Below are 13,107 nucleotides of genomic sequence, written 5' to 3' on the forward strand. Positions count from 1 at the left end.
ACACAAATCCTATACATATTTGGTATCGCCACGTCCGTAACGACCCAATCTATAAAACTATATCAATAATTATATCGCACGACACACGCTGTAAAAAAAAAAAAAAAAAAAAAAAAAAATAGAAAAAACAATACCAGAATAGCTGTATTTTATCAATCCACTTAAGAAAATACGTCATAAAAGAGATCAAAAAGTCATATACATATAAAACTTGGTATCAATAGAAACTACAGATCTTCCCGCAAAAAATAAGCCCAAAACCAGCTCTGTCGCGCAAAAGATGAGAACGCTATGGATCTTGCAATGTGGCGACAGTTTTTGTTAGGAAGATAGTTTCTATTGCGCCAAAGTGATAATAGTTAAAAAAAACCTATACAAATGTGGTATCACCGTAACCGTAGTGACCCAGAGAATACATGTATTATGTCATTAGTGACCGCCGATACGGATTTTTACGGCGATCACTAATGGGCTCTATTCTGCTGCCATCAGCTCTTTATGGCGATGGTGCAGAATAGTGCAGCGGCACCGGTAATGCCCGCAGCCCCCTCTTCTCAGCTATCGGAGGTCGCTGAGGGGTTGGGGCAGAGTGTGGGCTCAGTCCCGACCAGTCCCCTCACCGGCGATCGCCGTTATTACCAGTATAACGGCAGCCACCGGTAACAGACATTGCCAGCGCAGCTGAACACTTTCATCTCTTTTCACCGTGAATCCACAGTGAGAGGAGATGAGAACATGTCCCCCCCTGTCCCCAGAATTAACCCTAGTGACCTGGTCACTGACCCTCCCCTCCCAGGGCGGCCATCTGATCCAAGATGGCCGCCGCCATCTCTGTGAACAGACTCTGTTCACAGTGATGGATTCCTAAAAATGATTAAAGCATCATTCTCTCCACCACCGGAGGTGGCGGAGAGCATGGGGCAATGATCGGTGACCACCTGGTGTGGTCCCAGTACAAGTGATCAGCGGTATATACTATATATCACTGATCGCTTGTTCCAAATGGTGCCTGTCACCAAAGTCAAGTGCCCTTGATTACCCGTAACCACCCTGGATTACTTGTAACCACCCCAGATTACCTGTAACCACCCCAGATTGCCCGTAATCTCCCCAGATTGTCTGTAATCTCCCTAGATTGCCCGTATCCCCCCCAGATAGCCCATAACCATTCCAGACAGCCCGTAACCACCACAGATTGCCCGTAACCACCACAGATTGCCACAGACTGCCTGTAACTACCCCAAATTGCCTGTAACCACCCCAGATTGCTCGCAACCAGCCCAGATTTCCCGTCACCACCCCAGATTGCCCGTTGCAACCCCAGATAGTCAGTGAACACCACCAGATTGCCTGTCACCACCCCAGATAGCCAGTGAACACCCCCAGATTGCCCATCACCACCCCAGATAGCCAGTAACCACCCCTAGATTGCCCATAACCACCCCATATAGCCAGTAAACATCCCATAACCACCCCATACAGCCAGTAAACACCCCCTAGATTGACCGTAACCACCCCAGATTGGCACAGACTGCTCGTAACCACCCCAGATTGCCCATAACCCCACCAGATTGCCTGTTGCCACCTCAGATAGCCAGTAAAAACCCCGAGATTGTCCATTACCACCCCAGATAACCAGTAAACACCGACATATTGCCTGTAACTAAAATGACACTCCTTCTCTTCTGAGCCCTGCTGTGTGCCCATACAGTGGTTTATGCCCACATATGGGGTACCATTTCCTCCAATACCTGTGGGGTCAACATGCTCACCACACCCCAAGATGAATTCCTTGAGGGGTGTACTTTCCAAAATGGGGTGACTTTTGGGGGGGGTTCTATTCTGTAGACATTACAGGGGCACTGCAAATGCACCTGGCTCTCAGAAACGTCTTCAGAAAAATCATGCACTGAAAATGCTAATTGGCGCTCCCTTCCTTCTGAAGGCCCACTATGTGCCCACACAGTGGTTTATGCCCACATGAGGTTTCGTTCTACTCAGGAGTACCTGCGTTACATATATTGGGGTGAGTTTTCTCCCCTGTTCCTCGTGAAATTGAGAAATTTCAAACTAAACAAACATGTTATTGGAAAAATTCTTTTTTTTCATTTTTACTGTCTTCTTTTGAATACTTTCCTCTAATACCTGTGGGGTCAAAATGGTCACCAAACCCCAAGATGAATTCTTTGAGGGGTGCACTTTCCAAAATGGGGTGACTTTTGGGGGGGTTCTATTCTGCTGACACTACAGGGGCTCTGCAAACGCACCTGGCACTCAGAAACTTCTTCAGAAAGATCATGCACTGAAAATGCTAATTGGCGCTCCCTTCCTTCCGAGGCCCGCTGTGTGCCCACACAGTGGTTTATACCCATGTATGGGGTACCGTTCTACTCAGGAGAACCTGCGTTACATATATTGGGGTGCGTTTTTTCCCCTGTTCCTCGTGAAATTGAGAAATTTCAAACTAAACAAACATGTTATTGGAAAAATTCTATTTTTTCATTTTTACTGTCTTTTTTTGAATACTTTCCTCTAATACCTCTGGGGTCAAAATGGTCACTACACCCCAAGATGTATTCTTTGAGGGGTGTACTTTCCGAAATGGGGTGACTTTTGGGGGGGGGGGGTTCTATTCTGCTGACACTACAGGGGCTCTGCAAACGCACCTGGCGCTCAGAGACTTCTTCAGCAAAATCTGAACTGGAAATGCTAATAGGCGCTCCTTCCCTTCTGATCCCCGCTGTGTGACCATACAGTGGTTTACACCCGCATATGGGGTACCATTGTACTCAGGAGAACCTGCGTTACAAAATTTGGGGTGCATTTTCTCTCATGTTTATTATGAAAATGAGATACTTTAATCTTAAATATATTATTGGAAAATTTCAATTTTTCCATTTTTTTCCAGGCCAATTTTGAATACTTTCCTCCAGCCCCTGTAGGGTTAAAATGCTCATTATACCCCTAGATTAATTCTTTAAGGTGTCTAGTTTCCAAAATAGGGTCGCTTATGGAGGTTTCCAGTATACAAGCCTCCTAAATCAACTTAAAAAAAGAACTGGTCCCTAAAAAAAATCAGTTTTGGAAATTTCATGAAAATTTGATAATTTGCTGATAATTTCTAAGCCCCGTAACACCCTAAAAAAGTGAAATATGTTTACGAAATGAAGCCAGAATAAAGAGGACATATTGATAATGTGACCTACTAACTAATTTTTGTCATGTGCCTTTTTTTTTTTTAGAAGCAAAGAATTTCAAAGTTTGTAAAGTGCAATATTTTAAAATTTTTCATTATATTTTGATGTTTTTCACAAAAAACACACAAGACAGTGACCAAATTTTGCCACTAACAAAGTACCATATGTTACGAAAAAACAATCTAAGAATCACTAGCATACGTTAAAGCATCACCGAGCTATAAGCGCATAAAGTGAGACAGGTCAGATTTTGAAAAATGAGCCTGGTCATTAAGGCCCAAACAGGCTTGGTCCCTAAGGGTTTAAACTGCCCGGAGCGGAGAATCCTCCGCTCCGGGCAGTTACAGGAGGGTGTCAGCGGTCACACTGACCGCCGATCCCCCGTCCTGCAGTCGCCGCTGGGCGGTAATTTGTTCCGATGCGCCCGCCGTTGAAAGAAAAATCTGCACTGCAAATGCTAATTGGCGCTCCTTCCCTTCTGAGCCCCGCTGTGTGCCTATACAGTGGTTTATGCCCACATATGGGGTACCGTTGTACTAAGGAGAACCTGCGTTACAGATTTTGGGGTGCTTTTTCTCTCCCTTTCCTTGTGAAGTTGAGAAATTTCAAACTAAAGGAACATTTTATTGGAAAAATACTTGTTTTTCATTTTTACTGTCTAATTTTGAATACTTTCCTCTAATACCTGTGGGGTCAAAATGCTCACCGCACACCAAGATGTATTCTTTGAGGGGTGCACTTTCCAAAATGGGGTGACTTATGGGGGGGGTTTCACCCTGCTGACACTACAGGGGCTCTGCAAACGCACCTGGCACTCAGAAACTTCTACAGCAAAATCTGCACTGAAAATGCTAATTGGCGCTCCCTTCCTTCTGAGCCCCGCTGTGTGCCCATACAGTGGTTTATGCCCACATATGGGGTACCTTTCTACTCGGAAGAACCTGCGTTACAGATTTTGGGGTGCCTTTTCTCTCCTGTTCCTTGTGAAATTGAGAAATTTCAAACTAAACATACATATTATTTGAAAAATTCTAGTTTTTCATTTTTACTGTCTAATTTTAAATACTTTCCTCTAATACCTGTGGGGTCAAAATGCTCACCATACACCAAGATGTATTCTTTGAGGGGTTATCTTTCCAAAATGGGGTGACTTTTGGGGGGGTTTCACTTCCCTGGCACTACAGAGGCACTGCAAACGCACCTGGCGCCTGAAAACTTGTACAGCAAAATCTGCACTGAAAATGCTAATTGGCGCTCCTTCCCTTCTGAGCCCCGCTGTGTGCCCATACAGTGGTTTACGCCCCCATATGGGGTACCATTGTACTCAGGAGAACCTGCGTTATTCGTGTACTCGTGAGAACCTGGGGTGCTTTTTCTTTCCTGTTGCTTGTAAAAATGAGATACTTTAATTTGAACGAACATATTATTTGAAAATTTCTATTTTCCATTTTTTTCCGGCCTAATTGTGAATACTTTCCTCCAGCCCCTGTAGGGTTAAAATGCTCATTATACAACTAGATTAATTCTTTAAAGGTGTCTAGTTTTCAAAATGGGGTCACTTATGGGGGTTTCAAGTATACAAGCCTCCTAAACACACTTAAAAACAGAACTGGTCCCTAAAAAAATTAGTTTTGGAAATTTCATGAAAAATTGGTAATTTGCTGATACATTTCTAAGCCCCGTAACACCGAAGAAAAGTAAAATATGTTTATGAAATTATGCCAGAATAAAGAGGACATATTGGTAATGTGACTTAGTAACTAATTTATGTGATACAACTTTCTTTTCTTAGAAGCAGAGAATTTCAAAGTTTGTAAAGTGCAAATTTTTCAAATTTTTCATGATATTTATGTTTTTCACAAAAAACACAAAAGATAGTGACCAAATTTTACCACTACTATAAAGTACCATATGTTACAAAAAAATAATCTCAGAATCGCTAGCATATGTTAAAGCATCACTGAGCTATAAGCGCATAAAGTGAGACAGGTCAGATTTTGAAAAATGAGCCTGGTCATTAAGGCTCAAATAGGCTTGGTCCCTAAGGGGTTAAAGTGACTTTGTACTGGCACCTTTCCGCCCCTTAACATGCTGTTCCCAGTGTGGGGGGTTGACCTTTCTCCCGGTGCCAGTATTTCGAAGAAAAATGACGCCTTAAAAGAAAAACAACGGCGCAGCAGGCAGTCAAACTAGCGTTGCCTACAGCTTCAGTGCCCTAGGCCTGCAGCGCCTCTCTCACTGTGTCCATCCGGCCCAGGGGCGTTCTGAAGGAAGGAGGGGTTAGAGGCGCTGAACGCCCCGCCGCATTGATAAAAGTTTATTTCTTCTAAGTAGAGCACTGGGAGACAGGCTGACCCTAAAGTGCCGGAACAGAGTCGCTTTAATGTAGTAATGCTGCTGGGTTACCACAGCTTCCATTTACTTTAATAACAACTGCACTGCAGTAACACAACACAGCCACCACATAATCTATGGAGTTGTCATTTTGCCAATTTTGCCCAAGAAAACTTTATGTGAAATATAAAATTGTGACTAATTATGCCCGAAGGCTAATACCGTGCTTGCCCCAAGGTAAAAACGTAACTTTTATTTAATTGTTTAAAATATACAAATCGTGATCTATATATATACAGTGCCATAAAATGACTGTGTTTACAGGTGCTGGATCGTACGTATGTCTGAGTAGTTGTAAGCAAATTGGTACTGACGACTTGTATGCAAGTTTCTGTTAATATACAACGGTATCTACAATGAGTAGTGTGTATTTCGCAACATACATTATGTAACAAAGTCGCATACCAATGAGGGGTAATAAACTACCGTGCTAATAGCCTCGCTGCTCTGCAGTGTTTTAGAGGCTTGTGCGTACTTTACTCGTAAGAGTGATTGGAGATATCGCACTAGTGCTGCTACTATCCAGTTATGTGTACTCCGCGATCAATCGCTGATTGGAGATTACAAAAAACACTGGGGTGGTGCACTAACAGAGTGTCATACTGGTACACAATGTCATAGCCGTGCTGTCACTGCATTCTGCAGGTCTGTAATTTTGCACGCTATGATACCTTGGATTGGGTGACCTGCTAACGTTATCCCCGTGCTACCGTTATACCAGTCCTGCTGGACCTGGTCTGTGACAGTTAGCTACGGCGGAGAGTTGCTTGTATCATTGACACTGCTAACAGTAGTGTGCTGTAGTAAGCCCCATAACTAACTACATATATGCCCAGATACACATCCTTCTACAGTAAACACTAGCCAGATTAAAAATCCATAGCCTTTCACTAACTAGTTTCGTCGGGTTCCCAGACTTTCTCAAAGAATTCATTATCTTCAATGTACCTACCTACCTATCCTCTATCATCCATGATACCCTCCCAACAAATAGATGCTATCCTGAAATCAGTGTAAATATCTACACCCCGGCGCTATGTCAGCGCAATGCTGCCCTTACCTCAGGAACACATCTGCCCCGACACTTAAACCCATTAGTCATCATACTTTTAGTTTGTATGACTGGTACACTTAATACATCTAGTAGCATAACTATCAAGTAATTGTTTACTAGTCCCCTCATTAGGCACGAAGTAAAACACAATCAAGTGACAGTGGATTGACCATTATCCAAGTACTTACGTGTATCCTTGGACTGCCGAAACCCAAGTGCCCGGACATGCGCAGTCAAGAGTGCTCCTGTCATTCTTCAGGTGTAGAAATGACCAAATATCCAAAAAAAACACAAGTCCGCAATCATGCGCATTAGAGATTCACAGTCCCACCCTGATATATTCTAAGACAGAAGACATGCGCAGTCAGACTAAGCATCTGTAACAAATACAAGTGCTTAGTCATGCGCATTGGAGACCTATAATTCCACCTGATATATTCTAAGACAGAAGACATGCACAATGAGACTAAGCACCTGCAATAAGTATAAGTCCTCAGACATGCGCATTAAGGAGTTGCAACCCAATATATACTATGTCCACTGACATGCGCAAACGAGTCATTAACAGACAATGGGGAGTTACTTACGCTCACCCGCCATTTCCATAGTCAAAACAAACTGAAACCTACCAATCACAACTCATATGGGAGTGGTTTGATACGCAAATGGATGATGATAGGCTAATTATGTCTGACCACGGGCGAAGCCTCCGGTACCCAACGTATAAAAATAGTAACAGTGTCCTGCCCGCCATCGCCAATATCTTTGAGAAAGTCGGGGAACCCGACGAAACTAGTTAGTGAAAGGCTATGGATTTTTAATCTGGCTAGTGTTTACTGTAGAAGGATGTGTATCTGGGCATATATGTAGTTAGTTATGGGGCTTACTACAGCACACTACTGTTAGCAGTGTCAATGATACAAGCAACTCTCCGCCGTAGCTAACTGTCACAGACCAGGTCCGGCCGGACTGGTATAACGATAGCACGGGGATAACGTTAGCAGGTCACCCAATCCAAGGTATCATAGCGTGCAAAATTACAGACCTGCAGAGTGCAGTGACAGCACGGCTATGACATTGTGTACCAGTATGACACTCTGTTAGTGCACCACCCCAGTGTTTTTTGTGATCTCCAATCAGCGATTGATCGCGGAGTACACATAACTGGATAGTAGCAGCACTAGTGCGATATCTCCAATCACTCTTACGAGTAAAGTATGCACAAGCCTCTACAACACTGCAGAGCAGCGAGGCTATTAGCACGGTAGTTTATTACCCCTTATATTGGTATGCGTTTTTGTTACATAATGTATGTTGTGAAATACACACTTCTCATTGTAGATACCGTTGTATATTAACAGAAACTATTGCATACAAGTCGTCAGTACCAATTTGCTTACAACTACTCAGACATACGTACGATCCAGCACCTGTAAACACAGTCATTTTATTGCACTGTATATATATAGATCACGATTTGTATATTTTAAACAATTAAATAAAAGTTACGTTTTACCTTGGGGCAAGCACGGTATTAGCCTTCGGGCATAATTAGTGATATTACCAATACCTCCCACAAGGTTGGGATCCCCACTCCCAAATATAAAATTGTGGGTATGTCAACGGCGCGTTTTGAAACCACAGCATGTAGTGTGGTATTTTTCTGGCATTTCCCATATGCTTTTCTACAGAACACATGTTAAAGGGTATGTTTACACGCTGTAATACAACGGCCAAACAACGGACACTGTATTACATGTTCCTCCAGCCGATAATGCATTATCAGCTGTAGGAACATTATTTTACACCCATAGAAGTCTGCTGGCCATGTGAGTGTGTAAACAGTCTTTTTTCCAAGTCCGTCGATTGCGAATTGTGGCTGTAGAAAACTACAAATCACTACAACAAAATGAATTTGAAAACCTACAGCTGTTGTGTTCAATAACCACTATGGCCGCAGTTTTCCAATTTCACCGCAGTGCCTCAACAGGAAACAAAATAAAAATCACCAAAAACGATTGGTAAAAAAAACTTAAAAATTGCTAGAAACTGATGGGAAGCACTTACATAAACACAGTAAAAATGTGTGAGGCAGAGATCCCTAAAGGGGTTTCCACAAGTAATCAGTGGGTGGAATACATGGACCTTTTCCTGCTTTTTGCCAGCTCTCATGCTAGTTTTGGGTGCACAGAGCTTTGTGCCAAAGTTTTAATTTATTCCCCCAATTTTTAATTGCCAGTGGCATCACCAACTTGGTAATGTAGAGATGATTTCATACAAGGGTTTTGTTTGTTTGTTTGATGGGGGCTCAACTGTGAAAAAAGAAAATTCTAAACCTACAATGCTTTTTTGTTTTTGACATTTTTTCTTTTATCTTGAGAGGACTTCTTTTTAGGTCAGTAACAGTTTAACACACACACACACACACACACACACACACACACACACACACACACACACACACACACACACACAATGCTTTAGCTTTAATTTGTTTTTTTCCACCATAGCTCTCTATGGGTTGAAAATGCATAGAAAAAAAACATGTCTTAATATAGGTGTGCTGCATTACTATGAGCAAGACAGAGGAAAATACCTCCCATTCAGTAATAAACCCCTGACTGACTATATATGTGTGTATATATATTTTTTTTCCCCCTTTTTTTTTCTTTTTCCTCGTAAATAAACCACTCTTAATAACAGATCTCCACACAGGCTACTAGAGGTAGGACTCAAACAAGACCATCAATAATTAGGACAGGGGAAAACTACCAGCAAAATGCAATACTCTGGCTCCACCTACTGGTGCTTTCAAAGTCAAGCAATGTTAAAAAATTAAAAATAAATACAGTGGCTCCTTGTATTACGAGCATAAATTTACGGAACCGTGCTTGTAATCCAAATCCACTCTTAATCGAAAGCAAATTTTCCCATAAAAAAATAATTGGAATGAAAAAAATTGGTTCCCCACCCCAAAAAATAATGATTTTTTTTTTTTATTCTGAATAACATGTAAAACAAATGAAACAGCTGGATATGTGATACTATAAGTTACTGTACAGTATAGCAATCAGCATGTGGTGTATAATGTATAGTAAGTGCAAAGCCTGAAAAAACAGCAGCAGTTTGTAGATACAGGATGGAGCTGCAGATCCCCATAATGCATTAGCATAGTACAACAGGCTAGAATAGAGCTGTGCATGAGCACACTGACAGAAGAGTTTCTATATAGCAGTGTGAATGGCTGAGTGTAAGTGAAGGCACATTATAGCAGCAGTGTGTATAGCTGAGTGTGAGTGCAGGCACATTATAGCAGGAATGGAGAGGATATGAAACACAAGGGCTGACAGAGACTGCAGGGTGCATGAAGGTTTGAGCAGGCAGATATGGGCAGAGTATATTACAGCTATGAAGATATTACCTCCACAGTCCTGCCCCTGATGCAAGCTCCAGCCGGAAGGGGATCTGCCATGATTTGGAAGGTGAGGGAGACTTCCTGAGTCAAACTGTGAGGGCTTCTAGCAAAACGCTCTCAATCCAAGTTACTCTTAAACCAAGGTACCACTGTGTATATATAGTGTCAGGTATAAAGGGAATAGGAGTACACTGAGATCACAGAAAGGCTTTCCTTTAATATATAGGTATGGTACACTATAAAACAACTTTGCGCATGGCACTTATCTACCTATAATTGTGTATTTTAAATACTTCTACAAGGCTGCATAGATTTTGTCTCATGTTTGGACTGGTCCAGAAGCCATTGATTAATCAAACTAGTCAAACGCTCTAGTCATTTTCTATAGTTCAACCTCAGCTGCTTTTCTCAGCATTTGAGTCCACTTTGCTATTGGCATAAAAACTGCATTGGCAGTTTTTCAAAAAACTGCAGTGTTTCCAGCCTCAAACGTCAGAGGTGGCCTAGACTACAAAAGCATTAACTCCTATTCATACCTAAAGGAGTTACAGAAACTGTCTGCTAAAGCCCACTTAGCAGGTTTCAAAATCTCATCCACTTTGGCAACAGCAATTACAGTCAAACAAGAAAGTTCCGGACACCGAAAATATTTGGTGAACATTGTTTGTCAGAGATTAGCGTCTCTAATACCGGGACACCCTTACCCAATGCAGAAAAAAGTGGGATGTAACTATTTGTTTGATAAGCAGCAATTACAGGACATGTCTCTATGAGGCATTTACCTAATGTTTTTTTCTTAGCGGACAATACCCATTTACGTTAAAGGGAAACTCCGGCCAAATCTAAAAATATGATGCAGACAGGGGGAACATAATAAAGAATCTATACTTACCTGTTCTTGTGCCCCCCGCATCACTAGTGCACCCACAGTTACCGGCCTCCAACAGCTCCCGCTACATCACATTCCAGCTCAGAAATGCCCACTCAGCCCAAGTCAGTGGGATGGGACACCCGCTGCAGCTACTGACTGACTGAACGGGTACTTCCTGGCAGCTTGTGACGATGCAGGAAGCCGAGAGAAGCAGAAGACCGGCGGCTGTCAGATGGCATTGCGGGGACACAGGGACTGGTTGATTCTTTATTATGTTCCCCCCACCCCCTGTCCGCACTAGATTTTTAAATATGACCAGAGTTCCCCTTTAAGCACAGACATGCTGTTGAGGAAAGAGAAAATAAATTGATGATGATGATAATAATAACAATAATAAATAATAATAAAGAGTAATAATATGTTTGCAAACAGATTTTAATTCAGCAGCATACAGTATAAGATTCTTAACCCCTCCATTAGTGCAGTTATTTATACCCGTTCAAATTTTTTACATATTGCAACAATGTATCTTTTACATGAGCATTATCAAAATGTAAAAAGCAACATGTATTAAAAAGATGTCATTTTTGTTGTAGTCCCAGAAATAGAACCAATACAATTGCTTTTAAAAGTAAAAATATACAATATTTGTTGGAAAAAAAAGTCTAGTTTATTCAGACACCCAAGGCCACAACTCAATTTAGAGCTGTTCCAGTCACAAAAACATAAATATATAAATTAAGAAACTGTTTCCTGCACTGGGATAGCAGCTACCAGTAGTAGTCATCAGTAGAAACACACAGCAACTATAAAAACAAGTTCTGCAATACTGCTTGAATACAGTAAATCTGTTTATTTCTACAGGACTGGCAGAAAGATTGCAGAAAGATTTTCCTGCTGCTTATATACTCATATTTAGATTGTGCTTTTTTTCCCACAGCAGAAAGCTCAGTCAACTGAAGTAACTTCCCCTACAGCGTGACACATCAGGGTGTATTCGAAAGATGGAATGCCCAGAATAGGCCACTACTGACATAAAACACAAGTAACTAACATAAATCACGAGTTACTGAAATGCAGTATGGTAAAGTACAACTAAGTACGGGTAAAAAGGGTTATCTGGGGAGCAGAAAAGTTCTGTGGTTTTACCTGCATACAATGTCCAATAGCTGCCCAAATTCTATGTGACATCAGTAACAGCGGGCAGCTATTAAATCTTGCCCACAACATGCACCCACCCCCCTCTCATCTTGGAAGTTATTGGGCAAGGGGGGAGGGAGTGCTGTGCTGGACAGCAGAACAGGTAGGACCTTTTCTGCTCTCCCGATAACCCTTTAAATTTCTGCTACCATGTCACTGTGATTTTGCGGTTTAGAGGAAATATGTCACCAGAAATCTTGTAGTTAAACCCAACCACAAGGGGCTTAGGAGAAGTGATAGATTTTATTTGATGATCTTGCACTGGGGCTGCACCTCTGGTCCCTGCAGCTTTGCACTTCCTCTGACGTACAGGATAGCAGGAATTACCTGCTCAGCCAGTCACTGGTTGAAGCCCTAACCCACCTCATCAGACATTTCTTGCAGTCAGATGAAGCTAGGAACAACAGTAAGCAGTGGGGACAGGAAACAACTGGAAAAACGGATGCAGAGGATCAGGGCAGGTGTCAAAATAGGGTGCCAATGTATCTGTGCACAGACCCCATTTACTGTGGTACGAATGTAGTTAGCATATATGAGGGTAATGACTCGCACACAGCCACTAGCCAACTACTTTCAGGCCATGGAAGTGAACAGTCTGTTTGTCACTCCGTGCACACATACATCAGCACCCAATCTGGACACAGTGCTGAGGAATCTGTACCACATTCGGCACAATGTGCAGAATATGGATAGCAGGTATTACTGTGCTGCACTCCATGGGGGGGATATATCAAAGGGTGTAAAATTTAGACTGGTGCAAACTGGCCACAGCAACCAATCACAGCTCCTCTTTCCTTTCACCAGAGCTGGAAGCTGAGCTGTGATTGATTGCTGTGGGCAGTTTGCACCAGTCTAAATTTTACACCTTTGATAAATCTCCCCCATGTCTTTTTGTTTTCGCCATAGAAGGAAACTGAAATGACAAGGTGAGTGAGGCTACAATTAATGGGCACCGGCAGTGCTATAACCTATGGCC

Source organism: Dendropsophus ebraccatus, chromosome 1 (assembly GCF_027789765.1).
Source record: "Dendropsophus ebraccatus isolate aDenEbr1 chromosome 1, aDenEbr1.pat, whole genome shotgun sequence".
In the NCBI taxonomy this organism is placed as follows: Eukaryota; Metazoa; Chordata; class Amphibia; order Anura; family Hylidae; genus Dendropsophus; species Dendropsophus ebraccatus.